Source organism: Myodes glareolus, chromosome 15 (assembly GCF_982192425.1).
Source record: "Myodes glareolus chromosome 15, mMyoGla1.1, whole genome shotgun sequence".
Classification (NCBI taxonomy): Eukaryota; Metazoa; Chordata; class Mammalia; order Rodentia; family Cricetidae; genus Myodes; species Myodes glareolus.
The window spans coordinates 71,632,681-71,655,701 of record NC_142040.1 but is presented as its reverse complement, the minus strand read 5'-3'; the positions used below and the strand labels follow the sequence as shown (position 1 = coordinate 71,655,701).

General features: G+C 47.8%; 1 protein-coding gene, 1 long non-coding RNA gene and 1 other non-coding gene across 8 annotated transcripts in view; 2 read left to right on the top strand and 1 right to left on the bottom strand.

Annotated features, from left to right (window-relative positions):
* The window catches only part of Sema5a (semaphorin 5A), a 438,077-nt gene extending 418,301 nt beyond the window's left edge, over positions 1–19,776 (bottom strand). For 3 of the 5 annotated variants that reach the window (XM_085676576.2, XM_048457013.3, XM_085676579.2), the window contains exon 1: positions 19,336–19,776. The gene's annotated coding sequence lies outside the window, so the exon portion shown is untranslated. Of the gene's footprint in view, positions 1–501; positions 631–19,005; positions 19,031–19,335 lie in introns of those variants that run through there. The other 2 variants (XM_085676577.2, XM_085676578.2) reach the window with 2 other exon arrangements.
* A 171-nt stretch (positions 19,777–19,947) lies between these two features.
* LOC125414925 (uncharacterized) lies at positions 19,948–22,770 on the top strand. 2 transcript variants are annotated; one of them, XR_014996982.2, is made up of 3 exons: positions 19,948–20,244; positions 22,089–22,183; positions 22,603–22,770. It is a non-coding gene; the product is annotated as an uncharacterized LOC125414925 (long non-coding RNA). The 2 variants fall into 2 exon arrangements; XR_007236450.3 differs by lacking the exon at positions 22,089–22,183.
* Positions 22,450–22,519, top strand: LOC125414956 (small nucleolar RNA SNORD123). Its single transcript, XR_007236457.1, has one exon. It is a non-coding gene; the product is annotated as a small nucleolar RNA SNORD123 (small nucleolar RNA).
* Positions 22,771–23,021: the final 251 nt, after the last annotated feature.

Below are 23,021 nucleotides of genomic sequence, written 5' to 3'. Positions count from 1 at the left end.
AAAACCGCGGAATCCCTTCATAGTACTGTCAGACAGAAAACTTGCAAAAAGCTGTTTTCTTCAGTAATAAACCACATAGCCCATTTAAAACGTGCCTGCTACAAAGGTGGAGCTGGGCTTCTCACAGCGACGCCCTCCCTGCGGAAAGTCACTCCCAGGAGTGTGATGATACAGAAAGACAAGAGACTGAGTCCAGACAGGGCCCCTCTTCCCGTTCCCTCTGATGAGCCAAAGCTCATCGAAATGTGGGGATAAACATTTCAGCTTACGATCGGCTAAAAGCCAAGTGGGATGTGTGAGCATAAACCAATATTTCTAGGTTTAGATAAAGGAGATTAAATGTCTCTTGGATTGCATTTATGAGATCAGTCATCAGGTAACATAGTTTCCCAATTTTATCAAAATTAATTCACCAGTGCCTTCAATTATGTAAATAGCTGCCCACTGTCTGATAAAGATGTCAACTCGGAGATAAGGATTCTCTAGCTGAAGGAGACTCACCAACAGCATCAGTGTTCCCAGTTTCTCATGAAAGCGATGCTGTCCTCTGTTGCCTTTGCTGGTTTTCTCCTGTGGCCTCTGCAGCAATAGTCTCGAGAGCTACAATGGACTAGAGGCCCCAAGAAGTGCTGGGGTATGACAACTTCACTGTGTTCTGGATTCCCTTCTCCAGTGAAATAGAGTGCTGGGCAGGGAGCAGTCCGTGGCCAGGATGTGAATCCTATTCAAGCCATGGGAAGGCTCCTCAGACCAGGTTGACAGTGGCTGGAAGATAGACCCCCATCAACCTCCCCACTCACGAGTGAAGAACGGCATCCTTCGCTTCTCCCTTCCTTCCCTTGTCTTGCAGGACTGAATGCCACCAAACCAATGGGATGCAGATGCCACCATTAGTCAGCCTGCAGGGGCAGATGGCACATCACACTCCATGGAGCATTGTCAGGAGAATGTGATTCAAGAGCTGGGTAAACACAAGGAACAACTCAGAGTCAGCGTGACTAACAGGGCTTAGCAGCCACTCAGAGGCCAGACGGAGCCGGAAGAGCCTTGACCAGACCTTGAATGTGTTGAGGCTTTGGGTTAGAGGGACCAGCTATATCCAGATGTGGTTATCCCTCAAGCCAAGAGCCCATTTTCCTCCCTTCATCCCTACAGCTTCTAAGGGAGAAAGTCCACCAGAATGTGCTCCAGGGCCTGGGGTCTGCGGAGAATCTGGGAGGGTAGCAGTATATGAGAAACCAGCAGGCTGCCCTTTCCCTAACATTGAGCTGTCTGCTCTTATGCAAAGTGGAGCAGCAACTCCCAGCCCTGGTTGTATTTTTAGCAATTGTTGCTGCCTTCCTCCTACCCCTCCCCTTTCCCTGTGAAGGTGCTCCCGTGTGCAGCAGACCTAGTCAGGGAGGCAAACCAGCTGCATAGTGAATGTGTCTCTAAGTAGAGAAAGACATCAAACCCCAACGCAGCTATAATAGTTTCTGTTCACTGGCTCACGCCAAGAGTCAGACCCACTGGCCCTACAGACTGCTCACTGTGGAGTAGCTAACCCGCTAACATACATGGACAGAATTAGCTCAAGCCAGGAACAACTTAACAGATGTCCAAAGCTCTCCTTCAGGAAGCATCAGGACCATTCTTCCAATCCAACCCGCATCTGAAATCCTCTCTCACGACCACTATAATTACATTGTCCTGTCTGTACACTGAAGCTACCCAGAAGGCAGTGCTGCTGCAGGAAACCGTGCAGCTAATAGTCATAAAGCAAAAGCCACCGGTGGTAAAAGGACGTCCCATTCTGTAATAGGCAAGTCTGGCATCCATGTGTGATGTGTAAAGCGACCCTGGGTTAGCCCCCAAACCCTATATGCACAGACCTGAAGGCAAGCGTGACTGACTTAAGCACAGGATGACACATGATCTTCTCGGTTCCCAGACACTGCACATGGGGTCTGGAGTGGCAGATGGCCTTTCCCACAGACGGCCCATGCACAGCCACCTCTGCTCTCCCACACATTCCTCTGCAGTGCGCTCTGCCCCTCGCTCATCAGGCCACACTTGCACATCTGGGAAAGCCCTGGCCCTGTGCAAAAGGATTCAAAGGAAAGAGGCCTGCGCCAGTTTCTGGGCACAGCCTGGAAACTCCCATTTCCTGCCCCTTGAATCTTTCTGACCAGAAAAGGGAGGCCAGGCCTAGGCTGACCCTGGAGCATCAGATATGCAAATGAGGTGCTTCTTACACCCAGCTGTGAGAGGCCAGCTGTGTTGATGCCAGGGCCAGCCAATATGTGCCTGCAACTGGATGAGACCCGGGAAGCTGTCCAGTGGAGTCTAGGCCCCTGAGAGGGCTGTGCAGCCTGGTAATAAATGTTAGTAGCTTGAACTCTAAAGCTATACTCACTTGCAAGTATCGATTTGATTTGTTTTCTTTCAAAAAGAGTGGACAAATACGAAAGCCTGCCTAAGAGAAGAAACGCCTTCACTTGCACTCCAGCAGTCAGCCCAGGGCTTCAGAACCCTTAAGAGGCTGAGCTGCAGCAAGAAGGCAAGCTTGGGTGGGGCTTAGATGCAGTGCTTTTATTTGCAGAACTTGGTACTTAGGGAAAAGCCACCGAGCACTGAGGTGATTCTGGCGCTGCCCAGATGGTTCTGGTTAGCATCACCCTCTCTCCCTGTCCCGAGAGCACAAGCAGCTGTCAGCTCCACCAGGCCTCAGGAACCACTGACTATGGAGGCCACGTGCTACAGGGATGGCAGCCAGCCCTTGGGGACGAAGGCCTTCCCATCTGAGCCCGCCAACTCTGCCGCTCACCATTTCCTCCTGCATTGCTGAAGCCGGAAGCCCACAGCGTCCTCCCTGGCTACCAGATCTGTCAGCACCTTCGCAAGAGGTCAGAGTTCCACTTGGCCCCTCTGGTGGGCAACCTGCTGCCCTGGAGAGAGGCATGTGTGACCTGCCTTTGTCCTGCAGCTGTACAGCTTTACACAGCAGCTTTACGGGACAAGACCATAGACATGAAATGCAGAGACACTGAGCCGAAATTACCCGATACATTTCAATTTCAAAAAAATTAAACATGTAGAATTCTGACACCAGGAGTATCCCAGGCAATGACCCATTGGCCTCTGCCAAAGGTGCCAAGATATGGACTGGACTGGGCCCAAACTTTTTGGTCACATTGTAAACTAATCACATGCTTTCAATTACCGCCCCTCCTAGTATTCAAATCCTTGTAAAACCCCATGAGTATATTTGAAAATGACCAGGAGCTTAAGCTATTATTATTCATTTATTCTGCTTTAAGCTTCTGGGGAACAAGCTTGCCGGAGCAGGACGGACTGTTGAATGGTCGTCTTTTTGAAAAGCTGCTGCTAGGTCAGAGCTCAGGCGTTCCTTTTCTACTTGCTGGGGTCCCTTGAAATGTGGGGCTATCGTTCAGCTTGGCTGTGCTTTGTCCCCATCACCATACAGACTGAAGTTTCCCTGCCAACGTGAGGAGCGTGGTGCTTTTAGGAAGTAATCGGGTTTATTTTTAAGAACGATGTATGTAGTTCTTCCAACAAGGGTCTTCTAAACTGTGGCCCCTTTGCTCCCTCTTCATGACACTTTTATTTGAATCACCAAGGAGCCCCAGTAGATACGCTGCAGGTGTGTTTACTGTGGAGCACCTGCTCACAGACTTTCGGAACCAAGGGGCAAAAGAAACCTTTATCCTCTGTGAGCTACCCAGCTGTATCAGGAAATCTGCGCTAAGCCTTCCGAATGGATGCCTGAAACCCAAGTACCATTAAATCCAGAGGACATCACACTCAGACACTAAGCAGGTATTATCTTAGGTGGCCCAGTAGCCAGCACCACTTCTAAGGAGAGGGAAAGAGCCAGGAAAACACTGGGAAGCCCCAGAGGAGGCACCACATCAGGGGCATTTGCCAGTACGAGGTGTCCTGCAGGAAAGGACGAGCATCTGTTCCAGGACAGGAGATATGGCTATTGGAAAACAGGTATAGAATGAAGCCATACCCAGCCCCTGCACACTGTCTTCACAGGGTAGACTATAGCATCAGCCTGGAGCAGTAACTAGGAAATGCTTCCTGGAAGGCATGATGGTCCCCTCTGTGCAGCGTCTTCAGTGGAGCTAGGCCAAGCCAAAGCAAATCACCAGTCCAGTTGGTGAGTAAGACCCAGTGTGAGCCCCTCTTTCAAAGCATAAGAGAACACCATCTCTCTGGGAAGGTTCAGAAAAGCTTGCCTGGACATGGGCGAAACTGAACAGTCTCAAGAGTGTCCTCGGGGTCAGGGGCTCAACTAGGAGGCAGACCGTACTTAACAAACCAGACACAAATGTTTCAGTCCTACCTTTCTGTCACGCCAATTTACAGCAAGGCAATAGAAAATGTCCACATAAAGCTATTGAAATTAGCCCAGGATTTTGTAAACCATGGATTATTATATTAACAAACAAAAAACCTCGGGGTTGGGGGCAGAATCAACGGGTAAGGCAGAGGGGACAGCGCCGTGTAACTGTGTGGTGGTGGTGCCTGTCCCTAGACACAGGAGATGCCCACATGACACTTTCAAGGAGAAGATCGTGTGTCTGGGATGACGGGGAGCCACGCATGAGTCACAGATGTTCTCCCACGGGTAACAGTATCTGCTTCCCTCTCCTAGGATGAAAGGCCGCCATGATCACCAGGGTTCTTTCTGCCTTGGAGGGGCCCACCACCCTTCCCCTTTGACCTCTCTTTCATGTGACTTCAGCTGTCCTGCATGGCCTGTCACAGGGTCCCAGACTATCTCCGCTGGGTATCTAACAGCCTTCTTCTGGCAGCAGACTGCAGTCATGCACAGCACACACTCTGTCCAGCTCCTGACTTCAGAACTTCGGTTATCTTCGTCCACAACTGCAGATTCACCATTTGCTTTCTCCGGAGAGGTATACATTAGCTTTAACAAAGCCTACCATGCTTGTGCTGGATTCCAGTTGACAACCCAATGACGTTGAGCGTGCCAAACCGTCTGAGTGTCTAAGAGGCCGTTACTAATTTTGGATCATTGGAAATCATCCAACACTGAACACACAGGAACCTGATAAAAATAGCCCGGCCACCCCCTGAACACTTCAACCTACTGTGAGAGCAACAGATGTGATTCTGGTGACAAACTGGCTGACATACGCGGAAGGCAAGGAAGAGTTCCTTAAGGAGGTTTGGAGAAATTTCCACGGGCTACTTTTTTTTTAATAGATGTCTTCTTTTAGGAGGAAAAATTAAAAGATACATAATCAACACAGGATTTATGTTTGCGATTGTAAGCAGGGGATTTAATACAGCTTAGGTACAAAATACTTAACTGAGATATTCACTATAAAATAATAAACTTTGGCATACTCCTTGCAACTCTAACTATTGAAATGTGGCATCTTTGGTAAAATAAATCCAATTATCTTAATTAAATTAAATTGATGTGGAGAAACAGCTAACAAATTCCCAATTGCTCAGAAAGGCAAAGCTCATCAAACATGTATTTCAAACATTGACATATCCCTTCAGCTGTCTACCAGCTCCTAAGTGTGCTCCAATCTCTTTTACATAAATGCATCTATGTTTTTAGCTTTGCATGCATTTGCAAAGACACTAAAGATTTGGATTTGTCTGACACGGATACCCCTTTTACTCTAGGATTTCAAAACATTTAACATCAACCATACTGTGTTTGGGTCATGCCACAATTATCAGGCCCAAGAGCCAGCTGACAGAGGTCGACCCTGGTGCTAGTTTAAGAAGAGGGAAAGGATAAATGTAGGTAATCCTACAGACTTCAGAAAGCAGCCTTTCCTAATACCTGTCGGCCTTGTTTTCATAAGGTTAGCCCCGCAGGCTTAATTAAACCCAGTAGCCAACTCTGTGCTCATTCAAAAGTGCAATTAAAGAACAACCCAAGAAGGACACTTGGCCCTGAGGGCCTCCCAGAAGTCCCTACCATGAACAATGTGCTAATTACCCCCTCTGTCCAAGTCTCTTAATGACAATCTGCCATGCTTCCAATTGCAACCCTAATTCTTCCACTTAGGGCCATCTCCAGCAACCTCAAGGCGGGGAAGATTGGTCCCAAAGGCTCATTCTTCAGGGAATGTATACTGTTAATTAAAACACAAAATTCCAAAAGATCATTGAAGGTATTTAAAAGTAAATCTCAAAACTATTAAAAGTGTGTGTACTGCCACCACTAATGAAAGGCAGCCTTGATTATAGACTGAGGGTGAACTTGCAAACTTAGTTTACGGAACACAACAGTGTTATTCTGAGAAGGAGTCTGCCAATATTCCCCTACAATGCTCCAAACCACTTAGAGATGCTTCCCGGCTCTTCTGCAGGTAACATGATCACACATGGCTAGAAAGATCAAAGCTGCAAGCATTTTTTCCCACTTTAAACAAACCCAACATCTGCCTAGGAAGCCAAGAACAGAAAGAGCCAGTGTGTGGACCAGTTTTATTAAGCTTTAGAGTAAGTGAGAGGAGACCAAATGGAGCCCCCAGTGTCTGCCTGAGGGAGCTCCCTAACTGGGGGAGTTCCTTGCTTCTCAAGGCCTTCCTGCATTGACACCTAAGCATCTTGTCAAGTAAGGAAAGGAAGGTGAATCAAGGGTGCTGGGTGACATGAGAGACAATTACAAAACAAAACCGAGCCACATCTCGCTAAATTTCTCTACAATATGACCCCTGGAAGATCATGATTCTTTTCCTAATAGAAAAAGAAAAAAAGAAAAAATAACAAGGTATTTAGATCGTACGAGGGGAAAACAAACAACCACAAATCATCTATAGTGTTCTAGAAGATTCTTAAGGCACTTTGATTCGCACAGATCAAGTGAGGGTCAAATCAGGCCTCCCATGTTCCGAAGTATCTCCTGCTCCTCTCCACCAACCAGAACTCGCCAATGTTTCTGTTATCGTCTACATGAGAACATCTTCCCTTTTCCATACATCAGCACTGGGAAGAGCCTCCTCCCATCAAAAATTCAAGATACCTTCTACAAAGGCCAGCTAAGTCAATGTTCCTTTTACCCTTGGTCCTTCGGCATAAAGGAGGAAATAACAAAACTCAGTCCATACTCCTTGAAGAAATGACTTCGGAGTGTTTTGATCACTAGGGTGCTGCATCATGATGCCTTAACTTGTGCACAGTTGAGGGAACTAAACTCCAGCCATTTAGATGTCGCTATGAGGGATGACGGCCACCCAGGGGATCACATTACAAGCCTGGTCCTGGGCGTGGTGGTGGGAATGTGGCAGGATCTTTACGAGGTGCGAAGAATGGGAGGCTGCTATTGGCCCCTCCCACGGCTGTGATTTCCTGTCTAATTTGCTCCCACCATTATGATGCCACCCATCATGAGGTCTGCACCAGTGCTGAACCACCCTGGTGCCACATCCTTATACCTCCAGAACCGTAACCCTCTTTTCTTTATTAAAATACCCAGCCTTGAATATTACATTATAGCAATGGAAAACAGACTACGACACTCTGACTCCCGGGAAGTTTTAGTGCATGTCGAACCCTAAAAGCCCATCCTGCTAGTTTGGACTCTCAGATGTGTCTTGTTAAGTTCCCCACTGTGAGTCCTCCACTGACTCTCCCATGTACCAAAATAAACCCCAGGGAGAGGGGAACTCAGCAGGTGGGCCGGGAGAAATTGCTCCAGTTAAGTAACATTTGCAGGCTGGTGTAAGCTTTCAAGTGAATGAGTCTACTGACTCCTCCTTGCCAGCTTGCACTTCCCTGAATGATTTCTTTTCACAAGCTGGTGATGGGACCGAGGAATTCCATCACTGCTGGCAGACGGGAAGTAAATTTGGCTCCAGGCCTGACTTCAGAGTAGACTAGGAAGCTGCAACAACTACAGTGTCTGGACTTGCTCGGATTCCTCCTCCTCCCAGACCTCTAAACTCCACCCCCCAGCCCACTACAGTGGTCCCCAGCCCAGGACCCCTACTACACGGCTTGCATTCAGGGGGACATCCTCGGGTATAAAAAGCATTACGGAAATGATGGTTCTAGCTGTGCCCTGAACAAAACTGGGGGTGGGGAGGGGGGGAGGAGAATACTTTTGCATCAACCACCTGCACCACCTGGTGTGACCTAAAGCAAAGGCAGAATGATTGGCAGGAGGTGGGGAAGCAGTGAGGCAAGAGGTGTGCACAGCCCTGCCACATCGCTCTGTCTCTCAAGCAAGCAGGGCTGAAGAGTGGGATGTCCATCACGTTGCAGCAAGCAAAGAGAACGTGACCCCAGAAACAGACGCATCCTCCCCAGCTAGGCAGCCCAGCACGTGGTACACAAGGAGACTGAGTGGCCACTGCATGGGGTGACACAAACATCCTAGGAGCAAGGCTGAAGAGAGCCTGGAGCTCTTGCTTGTTGTCACACCAGCTGTGGCAGTTCCCAGATCCGTGGGTGCTGACAAACGTGGCCCAGCCAAGCCAGCAAACCTCATTCTGCATACTTGGTCAAGGGAAGGTGGCTGAGACTGGTGTTTCTGGCAAAGCTGGAGCATAATAATTAACAGACTGAGTGAGGGCTGGGGGGATGGCTCAGTTGGCAAAAGCGCTTGCTTCCCAAGCCTGCTGCCCTGAGCTCAATCCAGAAGCCATAGAACAAAGCTAAAGGAAGTGGTCTGCGGTTTGGTCGTACAAGGCCAGCACTGGGAAGGTAGGGGTGGGCTTCTAATAACAAGTTCTGTCATGAGGAACAGCACCCGCAGTTGACCTCTGACCCCCCAAACATTCACACACACATACGCAAAGACTGAAGAAGAGTGGACATGAAAGGCCACCTTATCACACTAATAAGGAGGGTAGGTTGTCAACCTCTGACACCTGAGCTCATTCCCGGAAAATATCATTTCTGTGTGCTGTGTAGGGATTGGAAACGATAAACTTTGAGTAAATGTCTACTTTTAACTCTTAGCTTGGAGTTCAGACTTTTCCTTTGGTGACATGGAAGCAGGATCTCAGGTGTCAGGGTGTGACAGGATCTCACGTAGCCCAGGCTGGCCTCCAGCTTGCTGTTCAGCTGAGAAAGGTCTGACCCTTCTGCTCGCACATTTCTCATGCAGGAATTGCAGGCACGTGCACCACAGCGCCAGTTTGTACAGCGCTGGTGCTGGTGATGCAATCCCTGTGCGTGATGCATGCTAGAAGAGCAGTCTACCAACAGAGCTACAGCCCAGCTTAATATTAGCCAACGATGAACTTTAGCAGGGGAAATGTGGGAGGAAGGCATCAACCGATACAAGAGAATGAAGCCATTCTCCCTTCAAGCTAGATAGTGATATCCAGAGTCCCTTCTGATGCTTCAGCCTGCAACAATAAAGTTAGGATCCCACACATCTGCCAGTATCCAAAGATAAATCCTTACGTGAAATCTCAGATGCGTCCCAGAAAAGCAAATGGCTGGGGGAAAAGTAAAAGCTTTCAAAGGTAATAGTGCTATCCCTAGTCAGAATAATGTCACTTGATACACGCTTGCGACCAACTCAAGCTATCAGAAGCCAAACAAGCCAACGACTACTTTAGAGGACTTAAAACAAGAGAAAGCCACATTGCTTGTTTACTGTATAGCCCAAATCCATCCTGACAACATAGAAACCTCTTTGAACATGCAACCATCAGTCAACCTGCTTAACAAAATGTCTAACAGGCTCCCCTAAAAAATGTAGAGAACATTAGCTCATTGGAAACAAAAGAAAACAAAATTAAACAAGAAAAATAGTGTCTGCACAACCAGTATTCTACTGATCCCCTGAACCCATCCACATGGGCAGAAAGAAGGAAGAAGAATTAAGTCTCACAAATAAATCCTTATCACTTGCCACGGCAAGCGCTCAGCACTGGGAAGAGAAAGCATGGTCATTCTGTAAATACCACCCTGATTTTGGCTTAGGTTGGGAAAGCTTATTTGCAAGGAGACTAACTCAAAATTAACCAGTGAGAAAGAATACTCCAAGAGGTCTATAAAACACTGCAGTGGAGTCAGACAGCCCGTCTCACTTCCCTACAACTGCAGGGACTGGAGAGGTGAGGTGCTGGAGAAAGGCAGGGCTGGTCCCCTGCACCCTCACAGAGTTGGATAAAAAATGCATCCTTGCTAATGGAAAGATGCCTACGAGTCAGAGCACCGACCAGCTGTGGACAGATTCTAAACCACACACAGGGTGCTCTTGGAGCACAGACGGCCTGTGCCAAAGCAAACACTTCGACAGAAAGTCACCATGTGGAAGCCAGCGACTACGGGGAAAGCATGGAACCCACAGGAGAGCTGAGCAGCCGGTGGCAGGAGGCGTGTGGATTTTACGGCAGTCACAGTCCACAAGGGGTGAGGGCTAAACTCACTCACTTCCCCTGGAAGACAACTGAGGGGGAAGTAAACTTCAGGCAGCAGGTAGTTCACACATATCTCTACACACATCCGGTTTTCAACTGTGCACCTTAGCCAAAACCAATGTGCCACAGCAGAAAGCAGAACAGCAAGACCCAGAAGGGCTCTAGGACTTTTAAACATAAAAGGTTTGGAGCATTTTGAAACTTGCCTTCTAGTCAGGCACGAGGTCCTTCACCTGGGGATGTTGAAGTAGGAGGCCCACTTGAGTAACACAGGCAGGACCCTATGACAGGAGAGGGCTGAGGGATGAATAGATGAAGTAAAGGAAAATGCCAAGCAGCATAAAATTTTGCACTCCGTTTTTAGGTTTGGCTGTTGGAAGTTACCTACCAGGAGGCTACACAGCAAGATCCTGTCACGAAAAAAGAAAACAAAAGCAGAAAGTCGCTTGCCTCACCCACCAGCTGGAGCCAATGCCAGCAACTGTAGGAGAGCTCAGAGTGCAGAAGCAGGGGAACTTGACCCGGGCAAAGCAGAGCATCCTCCCTTAGTGAAGAAGCTTTATCCTGTGAGTTACAGACCCTGACTGAAGTGCTAAGGAAACAGGGCTCTGTGCTCTGCACCCACCCAAAACACCTGGACCAGAGGGATGAAGCATAAACAAGCCTGGGAGCCATTGGAGCCAGGAGTCTCTCTGGAAGTAGCTAAGCTGGCCATGTTTAGTTGATCAATTGGAGTGCTTATACGGGCCCGTGTGTAAACAACCTGAGTTTACCTATTCCTCTAACAGAGAAAACAGTGCCACAGGCTCCCAGAAACTTGGTACATCTCGGAGCCCAGTACCTTTGACACTAATTCTATAAAAAATTGTGGGAACCCAGAATAAAAACCCCAGAAAATTCAGCAGGAGCTATGTTTAGGCTGCCGGCCGTCAAATTCACTCTAACTGTAGAAATTATGTCCCAGATTTCCGTTTCTAACCATATTACTGAGGTGGGTTACATGCTATAAAACTGACTCGTTGCAAGTCTACAAGCCAGAGACTGTGAGCAAATGCACACAAATGTGAACACCTCCACAGAGCACCGCCATCCCCCAGGAAAGAGCCGGCCCACCCAGTGTCTCACTTCCGGCGCTCACTGCCGGCCCCAGGCAGCCACTTAGCCACTTTCCATCTTTATAGTTTTGGCTCTTCTAGAACTTTCTATAAATGGAATCAAACAATGTGTGGTCTTCTGTGGCTGGCTTCTTTTGCTCCATTCCCTGTTTGGAGGCTCACGCCTACTACAACATACATCAGGAGATCAGTCGGATCACTGTGGAGCAGTGCCCCACCGCACAGGTAGAAAACGTTTTGCTCAACCACTTACCTGCTAGAGCTTACTACGTAACTACATACATGCAACTAACTGGCAAGGCTGACCGCCCTGATCTTGGGAACGAAATGAGAAAGCCTGGCATATTTCTACAATTTTCTGAAGTCATAATGTGCGAAAATATGTGATGATGATACAGTTTGTTCCCTAGAACTCGGCGTGGGTGGCAAGTGGTTCTAAATAAACAAATAACAGCCTGGAATTTCACTCTTTATGCTTTAACACACACAAAGTATTTCTATGCTAATTCCAAGCCAAGCGAGGTCATCAATTTATTTACCAAGTACCTACTTAATGTATAATTAGCATATATTAGAATATATGGAGGATATAGTCCCCATGGCTCCTGGCTTTCAGACACAGCTAAATTCTAAGACTGTGGTCACGAAATCAATTTGAATGTATGAGAATACGTTTTTCCTTGTGAAAGATATAAACCGTTCTCACCATCCATGTGACATGTAAAGCTCTACTGTAGTCTAAAGTATGCAATGTATTTACCCATTCATTTACTGATCCATTGGAGCCAGAGGGCCCCGTGTGTCTGCCAGTCATCATTAGGAACTAGGTGACATAGACATAAACAAGGCAATCCCACCTATCTCAAGTTTACACTCTACATTAGTGAAATATATTAATAACATGTATATTATATATAAGAATATATATTATATTATATTGAATTACATATAAATATATAAAACAAAATATATAAAGAATATATAGTATATTATATAACATATAAATATATATTAAGAAATATATATTTATCACATGGGGCAGTGTAATGCACAATAAAGGGGGAAAATAAAAATAAGAAGGCTAAGGGGAGGAAAAGGAAAAGGAGATGTTTTCGACTACGTATTTTGGAGACTCTCCTTCTGAAGAGGGGATGCTTGAGTAAGAACCTCAAGGCGGCCAGGCCTAAAGACAGAAAGTCCCACAGAAAAACACACGGAAAGCCTTCCAAGCAGAAGCGCCAAGGCCAGGCTCCTAGAAGCAGGCAACAGGACTGGAGTCCAGGGGGCCAGCGGTGATCATGGACAGGCTGTAGAGCCATCGCTGCCCTTCCTGTAGAGCTCTGGCTTTTGGACCCATTCTGAATGGAAGGAGCAGACTGTGGCCATTGGTGGGCTTGAAGTGGGCAAATGGCCAGGCAAGTTCGCCTGGTTCTATTGTCGACTTCAAGTTCTGGGAGCTCTTTCTTGTGTCCGCGTGTGTTTCTCCAGATCATAACCTCAACCTAGTGTTTTGTTCCATGCCGTCCTTTCTGAGGCCCCACTTGGTGATCACCCACCAGACCGCCCTTGCCAGGGAGACTCCACGGCTTTCATCACCATCCCCAGTGAGATTAGCTCTTCAAGGGCTCTACACAAGCAACATGGATGTGGGGTTCTCACCCAGCTTGACTCTCAGCCATCTCCAAGTCTGCCTGGATGTTTCAACCCCTCCGCTTGAACCCTCCTAAAGCTGTTCCATGCATCTGTGAGCCACATGGGGACAGTGGTGCCACCGTTCCTGCTCCCACCTATGACAGTCATCACCACTGTCAGACTCTCTGGGCAGCCATTTCTTCACCACCGCTCTCCAGCACAGTAGTGAACTGCTCTTTCAGAAGTACAAAATGTTGTCAGCAAACCCCAAATTAAAGGTAGAAGAATCTCCTATTCTCTTTCTCAACCAGGCAAGCTCCTTCCCTAAACCATGGTCCTGTAGGAATTCTCTAAAGTCAAGCATGGGGCTAGAATACATAGGATTTAAGTGACAAGATGGTTTCAAAGCACATCCTATTTGACTGACACATTCATGCCAAGCAGAATGAATGATGGCTGAATCGTAGCTTTGACTAGACCAAAGAAGTTTAACATCTAGGACAATTGTTTTTTCTTAATCTAGTCATTTACTTTTACTGGATGCCACTAGTTCCAACTTCCTTAGCATTACAATCAGTACAGAAAATGTAAACATTAACCTTCTAAAAGAAACTCAAGCTGGGCAGTGATGGTGCACGCCTTTAATCCCAGCACTCAGGAGGCAGAGGCAGGCAGATCTCTGTGAGTTTGAGGCCAACCTGGTCTAAAGAGCAAGTTCCAGGACAGGCTCCAAAGCTACAGAGAAACCCTGTCTCAAAAAACCAAAAGAAAGAAAGAAAGAGAAGGAGGGAGGGAGGGAGGGAGGGAGGGAGGGAAGGAAGGAGAGGAAGAAAGGGAGGGAGAGAGGGAGGGAGGGAGGGAGGAAGGAAGGAAGGAAAGAAGGAAGGAAGGAAGGAAGGAAGGGAAAAAAAGAACGAAAGAAAGAAGGAAAGAAACTCAGAAATCAGCTGCTACTAAAATCCATCATTTGGTTTCAGGATGCTACAGTCCAAACTTCCCTGGGCATCCTTCATGGTACAAACAGCTTTGGGAAGCCTCTTCCAGATACAAGGCAGCTCGGGTTTTTCTGTGTACTTTTGCAGAAAGAGATTTTATTTGTATGGAACTGTGTTTGGATGGAGTTTATGAAACAGAACCTGTGATTTGGTACAGAAGTTTTGGTGAAGAACTAACCATCTGGTGAATGCAGATCCGTCTTGCCATCGACGGACTTTCTTTCCAACACTGCATCATGCACCATTGCCAGACACTGGGTGAATGTGAGCCAGGACTCCCCTGCCTGTGACCAAGATGTCCTTGTGACACTACGGCTGTCACCTGCCTACAGCTTTCATTTTTAATCTTACATCTCAGCAAATACAGCATTATTTCTCCAATAGTGTTGGCTGTTGATATTATCACTTGACTGGTTATTTATCATACATATCTGTAATTGAATTACCCACTGCAGTAATGGGATTTACTCTCAAATGCACATAAAAATGCAACACAAAGTAGAATTGTTCCGCTGTGTGCTTCCTTGTCACTTGGCTTGAACTCCAGGTCAGCCAATTCCCCAGGAAAGCAGAGACGAAAAAGACTGAGAGATGAAAGACAGGTGGGTTCATGACCAAACACAACAAAAACCACCCTTTAGCAAAGGCATTCTCTTTTTAAATGGCTTCCCATTCGCTGTTAATCAGACAGCCAGTCCAAAAACATGCAAAAAAAAAAAAAAAAAAAAAAAAAAAAAAGGTAGCGATTGAGTGGCTTACTTCTCCATGTGCAGTTGTGGGCATGTGGGGAAACATCTGGGAACTCGGGAAGGGGAGTAAGATGCTTTTTGCTAATAATCTTTGCTTTTGTTAAATTCCCATAAATTCGGGGGGTGGGAAGAAGGGAAGATGATGACAGGCGTACTTTGGGCAAAGTGTTTTGACTGAGTCCACGCTGCACGGATCCTGCTGCTTTCAATGGCATGCCCCAGATGAAACACAACTCCATCTTTGAAGTTTTCTGGCTTCAAACTACCCTGTGAAATGGAGGCCAGGTTTCCTATTCCTAGGATCTTCCACAAGTCACCAGTTAATTGTGTCAGTATCTGTATGCTAAAATAACTTAGGGTTCAACACCTTCTCTTGTGTTGTGTTGTAGTGGGAGCCGCGTTCCCGTCACCCAGCTGCCGGCTAGTTTACACCCGAAATAATTACACGAAAACTGTATTCTTTTAAGCACTGCTTGGCCCCTTAATTTCAGCCTCTTATTGACTAACTCTCACATCTTAATTAACACGTTTCTATTAATGAGTGTAGCACCTTGAGGTGGTGGTTTACCAGGAAAGATCGTAACCTGCGTCTGTCTCGGAGAGGAGAGTCATGGCGACTACCTCATTGCCTTCTTCCCAGCATTCTGTTCTGTCTACTCTACCCACCTATATTCTGACCTATCAAGCCAAGCAGTTTTCTTTATTAACCAATGAAAGTAACACAATAGACAGATGACCCTCCTCCATCACTCTTGGGTCAGGCTTTCTGTTTACTGTGTTCTGTCTTCCTGAAACTCTGAACAAAACAGAATTTTAGGCTAAGGTAGAAAGTCTGCTTGGATCCAAAGTACAGTTTCTATGTCCTCTTTCCTTTCTGTCAGAAATAGATGCTGTGTGTCTGAGTAATCAGTACCTGAAACACAATGGTATAGTTGGTAAAGGCACTTGCTACAAAATCAAATGACCCAAATTTGGTTCTCAGATACATGGTAGAAGAACAGAACTAATTCCCACAAGCTGTCATGTGACCTTCACATATTCACCATGCCATGTGAAAAGCACACATACATACATACACACACACACACACACACACAGGCACATATGCACACTCATTTACTTAAAAATAAATTTTTAATAAAATTAAATACCAAAAAAATAAAATAAGTTCTGTAGTTACACGTATACCAGCTACCTCTTCAAGCTACATCCTGCAGAGCTGGAGGAGACCCATCTCTGTGATGCTACCAATCGGTGGGAATTAAAAACAGCAGAATATCTATAGCAGACCATGTCTGTAGGGTGGGAGAGGCTTTCAAGCACAGTAATTTTGGACTAGACTTATATCTTCAACCAGAAAGGATGCGGGAGCATCTGTGAAAATCTCTATGTTGCCGACAACAGCACCAGAGACACTATAAACAACTTAGGAAATGACATATGCTCATCTGGGGATTCCAGAAAAGTTAACTTTGCAGAATATAAATATAAATTTGAAGCAGGTGCAGGTGGGCAGACATGGAGAAGCTTCCCCACTAGATACTTAGTTGCAATTCAATTTGTTAGACACTGTAATTTGTGTTTTCAACATTATTGAACATTAAACACAAAAACTTGTCACCTTGGTATTATAATTATACCCTAAGCAATTTGTCTGAGTAACTATAGCAACAACTCCAGATACATTTTATAATACTAATTTGGTACAATTTTAGAATCAAGAATTATCGTGGATTTATTATAGAAAGTAGAAATGTTTTTCGCAAATGGTTGTACATATTCTACACTAAAAATGGGTTACTTAGCTAGGACTTAATGTAAATGAATGGATTTATTCTGTAGTGCACATTACGAGATCTATAACACAAGCCTTTTCTTTGAGGGCAAATTCTAATCTGCAAACTCTGGAGTCCGTGTTCACCCATTTATTCGATGGGATAGCCTGTATCCTTGGTTGAACTGCCAGCAAAGTCCCACTCAACCCTCCTCCACCTTCCTGTATTTTATTGGTGGAGAGCCTCTATTTCAGTGATCCGACATCCCGAGCCCTTAAAGATCATCAGCCAGTTAACTGGAGCTTTGCAATGGTTCCACTAGGTAGCCCTCTCTGGCATGAGAAACAATTGATACAGTCACTGGGAAACTGGCAACTATCTTGAGCAAGAAACCCTCAGCAAGAGGCTAGAGTGAGGATAGATAAACTGATAACTAGGAGGACTTCCGGTGGTCCGTGGAGTCCAAGCTTATGCTAAGCTTGCAAGAATACGCTTATATTTAATCTTAGTATCATTGTCAACTAGTTTTACTCTACGGTCTACATTTCTCTGCTTCATTCTTGCAGACATGGCTAGGAAGTTGAGACAGACACAAACAGGGACAACTACCAGTTTATTTTCACCAAATTCTGAACACCTCAAATACTTCCCTGGTCAAATCCAGGCTTTCCGGCCCAGAAGACTAAAGTCTTTGCTCTCTGCAGGGAGCTGCAGCTGTTCGCCATGAAGACACCCAAAAGCGCTAGCAACATCTTAAAAGCCATAAAATAATGAGCATCATTCACCCTCCTTCCATGAGGACAAGCACGTGTTGACTACAGATGTAGACGAGCGGATAGCAGTTCACAGTCCCTGTAATCCTGTGACCACACATTGTGACTACAGGCAGCATCTCGGGGAGCCACCATCCCCAATGCTTTTACAATAAACAAACTCAAGCCAAAGGAAATCTGCGTTTCAGATAATCCCATGTAGAACCACTCTGTCTTGTAAATCAAGCATGCAGAAGAAATTTGAGTGGGCAGAGAGAAACACACATTTCATTTGGAGTAAACGCAGGAAGGAAAAGTTGCTTCAGTGATCTACAGTAGAAGGTGTCCGCTTAAGACTTATGCCTTCAGTGGAACTGTGAACTGCTTATTCCCAGGGATAGGCTTTACCTTCTCGCAAAACAATGAAAAGTGGCATTAATCAGAAGCTAGTTCAACGATTCTAATAGGATATTAAAAAACAGTTTGCTGCTAAAGTCTAGTTTTGTCTTTCTGTGTCACCTTTTAAAAGATGGTCTCTGTAGTTAATAACACTCCTGCTCTTCACACTCTTGGCCATTACAAGAGTCCTCCCAGATAAGCCTGGACACACAGTTATTTTAAAATAAATGTAAATAAAAAGCTGCAATCATTTTAACACCCGCCTTTTAGCCAATATGCTCCTCGGGAACCAAACTTCCTCTCCGTATTGCACATAACTATGACATTTCCACATAATTTCAATTGCCTGCTAGTCAAACCCAATTGTCAAAGGAGAAAGATTTGCAAACAGAGGAGTTTGTAGGAATTTGTCTTCTAAGAGACCTTTCCGGTGAGAGGACTTTCATCCAACTTTTCTGTCCCTTCTTCTGAGTAGACCGAAAGCTCTCTACGGTAACAGAAAACTTCCTCCGCCCTTTGCCTTTTTTGGGGGTGCAATTACTGCAAAATCTGTGTTTTCCCACTGCTAGGATTCCCTACCCTCCTGCCCAGGACAGAAACACCAACAGACTCTGAAGCATCCTCTCGTCCTCTCCGAAAGCTCGCTCTTGGCGCCCCCTGCCGGGGATCTCTGGGACGCTGAGGGCGCAGGAAAGTTAAAGCCCAACTCCAGGCAACCGCATCCAGGTAAAACAACAAAAAGACAGACGAAAGCGCTTCCCGCCAAAGCCAGGGGAACTGGAACCCAACAACGCTAAGCCCGGTACCAGGGGTGATCGCGGGGGTTTAACCCCGACCTCCAACAGTCCCTCCGAACATCCCGAACCCGGATCTTCGCCTGACCCCGGACCCTGAGCTCGGGTACGAAACGCATGAAGCGGAGGTGCCAGTGCACAGAGGTTCCGCGAGTGGCTAGCGGGTCCCTAGGCCTCACCACCCCTGCCTTAGTCTACCTCAACAAAACAGCCTGGAGGAGCTGAGTCCTAGCCCCACTAACCCCGGATTCTCGCGAACACCGCAAAGCCCCTGTACCGAGAGCAAGAAAATGTCCCCGAGTCCACAGGGCTGGGAGGTAGGCGATTCCGATTGCCAGACCTGGCTGGCTGCAGCTCCCACCACGCGAGCCTGACTTCGCGCGGAGTGCGCCCACAGACAGAGCTCCAAGCGTACCTGAGAGGTGCTGGCCGAGGTGCAGGCTCGCCCACTGTCCGATCGCACACCCGGACACTCCAGCTCCTTTCCAACACACGCTTGGATCTGGGCAAAGGCTAGGACACAAACTTCCAGCCCGTGCACTACCTCTACTGCGACCGCCTCCGCACTGACGGTGGTCCTATTCCTACTCGCGCGGCTGCCGGGCTGTCCCCACCCAGCTGCCTGCAGAGTGACCCTAACCGAGACCTATACCACCCACAGACAGTCCAATGTTGCCCCAGGTCTAGTTCACCCGAGCAGGGTCTCAGCCACGACACCCAGGGACGCGGTGGGGAGCGGGCTCACCAGATGCGGGGAGCGTTCTTCCTGCCAGTCATCCAGCGCCCGGGCCCGGAGGGGCTCCAAGGGTCCTCTTCAGCGCGCTGCAAGGGAAGTCGAGGCAGCTGCCGCTACTGCTCCCCGCCACTTCTCCAGAGCTATCCTCTGCTCGCTGCGCGCCGGGCTGGGGATCAGCTCCACCGCCAGGAGCACGGAGTCCGTAGTTGTGCAGCTGAGCATGCAAGCTCGCGTTGAGCGAGGGCGACCCTCAAGGTGGCAAAGTTGGGTGCCCTCTGCTTGGTAGCCGCTCGTGAGAACACCCCCCCAAAAAAAGGTCGCACGTGCTGGAGCGTCCCCGCAGTGAAAAACTGGGATGCAGAGGCCACCTCTTTGCAGGGGCCGCGGCCGGCCAGGGTTTGAGAAGCCCACCCGCTACGGGAGCGCAGCACCCGGGAGTGGGCACAGCGTGAGCCGCCGGCGCCGCCTTCCCGGCGAGTAGAATAGCGCTAGAAGCGCGGGCCCGGAGCTCGGGGCGGGGAGCCCAGGGCCGCCTCGCCACGCCCTCGCCACGCCCCCGCCGCCACACCTCCCCTTCTCTGCCCCTCCCCGGTGCAAGCCGAGCGCTCCACCCGCCCCTGACCTCCTCAGGCCCCTCCTCTGGCCCCGCCTCCTCTCGAGTTGGGACCCCTAAACACTCCCCGGGGGGCTGTCACCCCACCCCACGAGTCCCATTTATGCCTCCCGAGTGCAAGTTCACTTAAATGGTGACATTTTAGGGACTCTCTTTCTCGGCTCGCGGAGACCTTCTAAGGTTACCCGCCCCCTGTCCAGTCGCTCCGACGTGGCTACTTTGCGGGTTGGGCTGTATAAAGGGCTGGAGGCAGCTCGACGCAAATCAGAGACGTGGCGCTTCTACTAGGCCGGCCTAGGCTCCAGGTATGTGCGCGCCCTTTGGCGGATCACGGGTGGGGAGAGAAGGTAGAAGTTTAAGATTCAGTTCTTCCGTGTCATCTTAAGAAGGCTGGGGGCAGAATGGGGGCCGGGGGACGAGGGGCTCGCCGCGGATTCTTGCAAGCAAGTTGGGCCCACGTGGCTCTCAGCTAGTTTTGGCTTACTTGGAGAGCATAGATCAGACAAATGAACAAATCTGCCATCCAGAGAAGCAGAGCAGGGGGTCTCCAAGTGGCCCAGGTAGCATTAGGAGAGGGTCTCTTCATGGATAGAGCCAGCTGGGCTAATTCGCCAGTCTGCAAGGATATTTGAGCCTCTCGGAGTTTATATTCGAACGCAGAGTAAATCGCCTTGGCAGGGCAGTTTTGTTGACAGAGTTGTTCTTTTCTCCTTCTAGGGAAGTGATCAACTCACCGGGTTTTAAACAACTTACGGGGTTGTTGAATGGGAAAGTCACAGGATAAAGAGAGCCTGAAAACTCGGGTTCCTACCCCTGTAGCCACGTGTGACCCCTTCCCTCAGTATAGGATGGGGTGAGAGCATGGTCAGGCTATTTTTTTCCCTATCTTGGGCTTTGTTAGTGGCTTCAGGATGTTTTTGCATTAAGGGACCTCATGAGTGGCTCTCTTTGCTGCAGGACCGAAGGTCGCCCTCATGGGGCCACATTCACACCCTGGTAATTGGCAAGTTGCAAATGTGCTGGGGGGGGGGGGAGCAGTTCAGAGGTCTGTAAGGGTGTGCCACTGTACGAACTGGAGACCTGGTAATAGCTGGAATGTGTCACAGCCCCTTCCAGGACCACTGAGACTCAAGAGGAGAACAATAGAAGCACAAATTGCCCTCAATTTGTCGTTTCTGTCACCTTTCAGATAAACGAATTCAGTGAAACTAATTTGAAAGCCTCTGTGGGATCCGATGTCAACCCCAGAGGGCACAGTAGCTGGAACTGTGGGCACGGAGGGGACCAGGGGCCTAACTTGGATGGCTTTTCGGAATTTTGGGGGGAGCATCCCTCACAGTTGTTTGACTGGCTTCTAGCTCTCGGTGGCAGCCCCTGGCTTCTGGGTCTTGAAGGGAAAAGTTAATGGGTTTCCTGGGCTTGCTTCTGCTTCAGAAGTGGGTGGGAACTGGAGCCATTGCTAACACTCCCTTCCCTTGCCTACGTGGCGCAGGAGCCTGAGAGGCTCTTGGGAGACAGAGGCCTGCCAAGGGCCAAGGTCTGACAGCGGAGGCCTTCAGCCTTTCACATGAACCCTATAGCCTTCGTGTGGGCGGATAGGACCTCACAGGGTGAAGAAAGACAAATTAAGACTCAAATGTGTTTAGCTAATTCATACCTGCTACTGTTAAAAACAATTAACACTTTTTAATAAATTATTTTTTTAAGAAAGAAAGAAGTGAGGTGTATCATGCCTATGTGCCCAGCGCTCTGGTGTCTGAGGCAGGAGGGCTGGGGCCTAAGGCCAGTTTGGGGTCATCTAGGGGGACCCTGTCTCATATAAACTCACAAGCAAGCAAAGAAACTCATCTTAGCTTGGAGGCCTAAGCCCTGTGCACCCTGAGGATTATCACACAGACTCTCCCCCTGGAAATGAAGCTACTTTGTGTCACTGGAGCAGGCAATGGGTTCGGTCTGGCTGTTTACAAACCACACTGTACCAGTGATCCCGAATTAGAAATCGCCAATAAGTGAGGACAGAAACTAAATTCTCGTTTAGAGTGCTTTCTTGGTTTAAAGCTGAGGTTCTAAGTTGAGGACGATTTTGTCCCCGACTTGCAGAAAGTCTGTGAACTTTCTGAGCTGGTGTCTTCTTGTGCCCCTTGTCCAGCTCACCAGAAATGTCAGTCAGAAGCAGCAAAGGCGGAAGGAGTTGTTAAACATCAAATACCCGAGACTCAGCACCAAGTAGGCCCTCTGAAAAATGTAATTGTTTTAAAGTGCTTATACATATTTCCTTTTTCTAATAAAATTTGAATTTTTTTCCTTTTAAGAAGTCTTTCTTGTTAAAGTACCCGCATCACCAGACTGTAAAACTAAATGTGATTATAATTTTATCAAGGGTGTTCTGTAGTCATCACAATGAAACGCTCTCTTTCCCTTCCCTGCCCCCGCCCCACCCCCACTCAACTGCTTGGGGTGAGCCTTGTGTACAGGGTCAAAACTGAGAAGAGCAGGGAAATAACCCAGCTGGTGAAAATGATGAATTCTGGGGCGCTGATTCATGTGACTTGAAAAACGCCATCCATTTCCTGACTCACCTAAGACGCTCTTCAGCAATACGAAGCCGTCCATGACTTTGAACTAATGCAGCGATTTCCCATCATCTTTATATCCCCTCCCAGGGCCTGATTACAGCCGGAGAATGGAGCAGGGAGAGCTGAGGAGAGCACGGCCTGAGAGGCGGGAAGACACAACTGTGGACCACAGCTGGCTTTTCCAGGAAGACTTGCTACCTGCGGACTTCAGAATGTAATAAGACTACTAAAGTATTAAAAGGAAAATAGAAACAATCCTGGAATCCTGGCTTCTTTACATTTCATGTGTCTCTGTAGATGAGCCAGGTAGTTGTTAGAGTCACCGTTAGATAATTTTTTTTCACCCTGGTTTCAAAGATTTGCCAAGATCCTATGCTTTGTTTTTGTTTTTTGACAGAGTTTCTCTGTGTAGCCCTGGCTGTCCTGAATTCAGTCTGTAGTCCAGGCTGGCCTCCAGCTCAGAGATGCAGCTGCCTCTGTCTCCCCAGTGCTGGGATTAAAGGCGA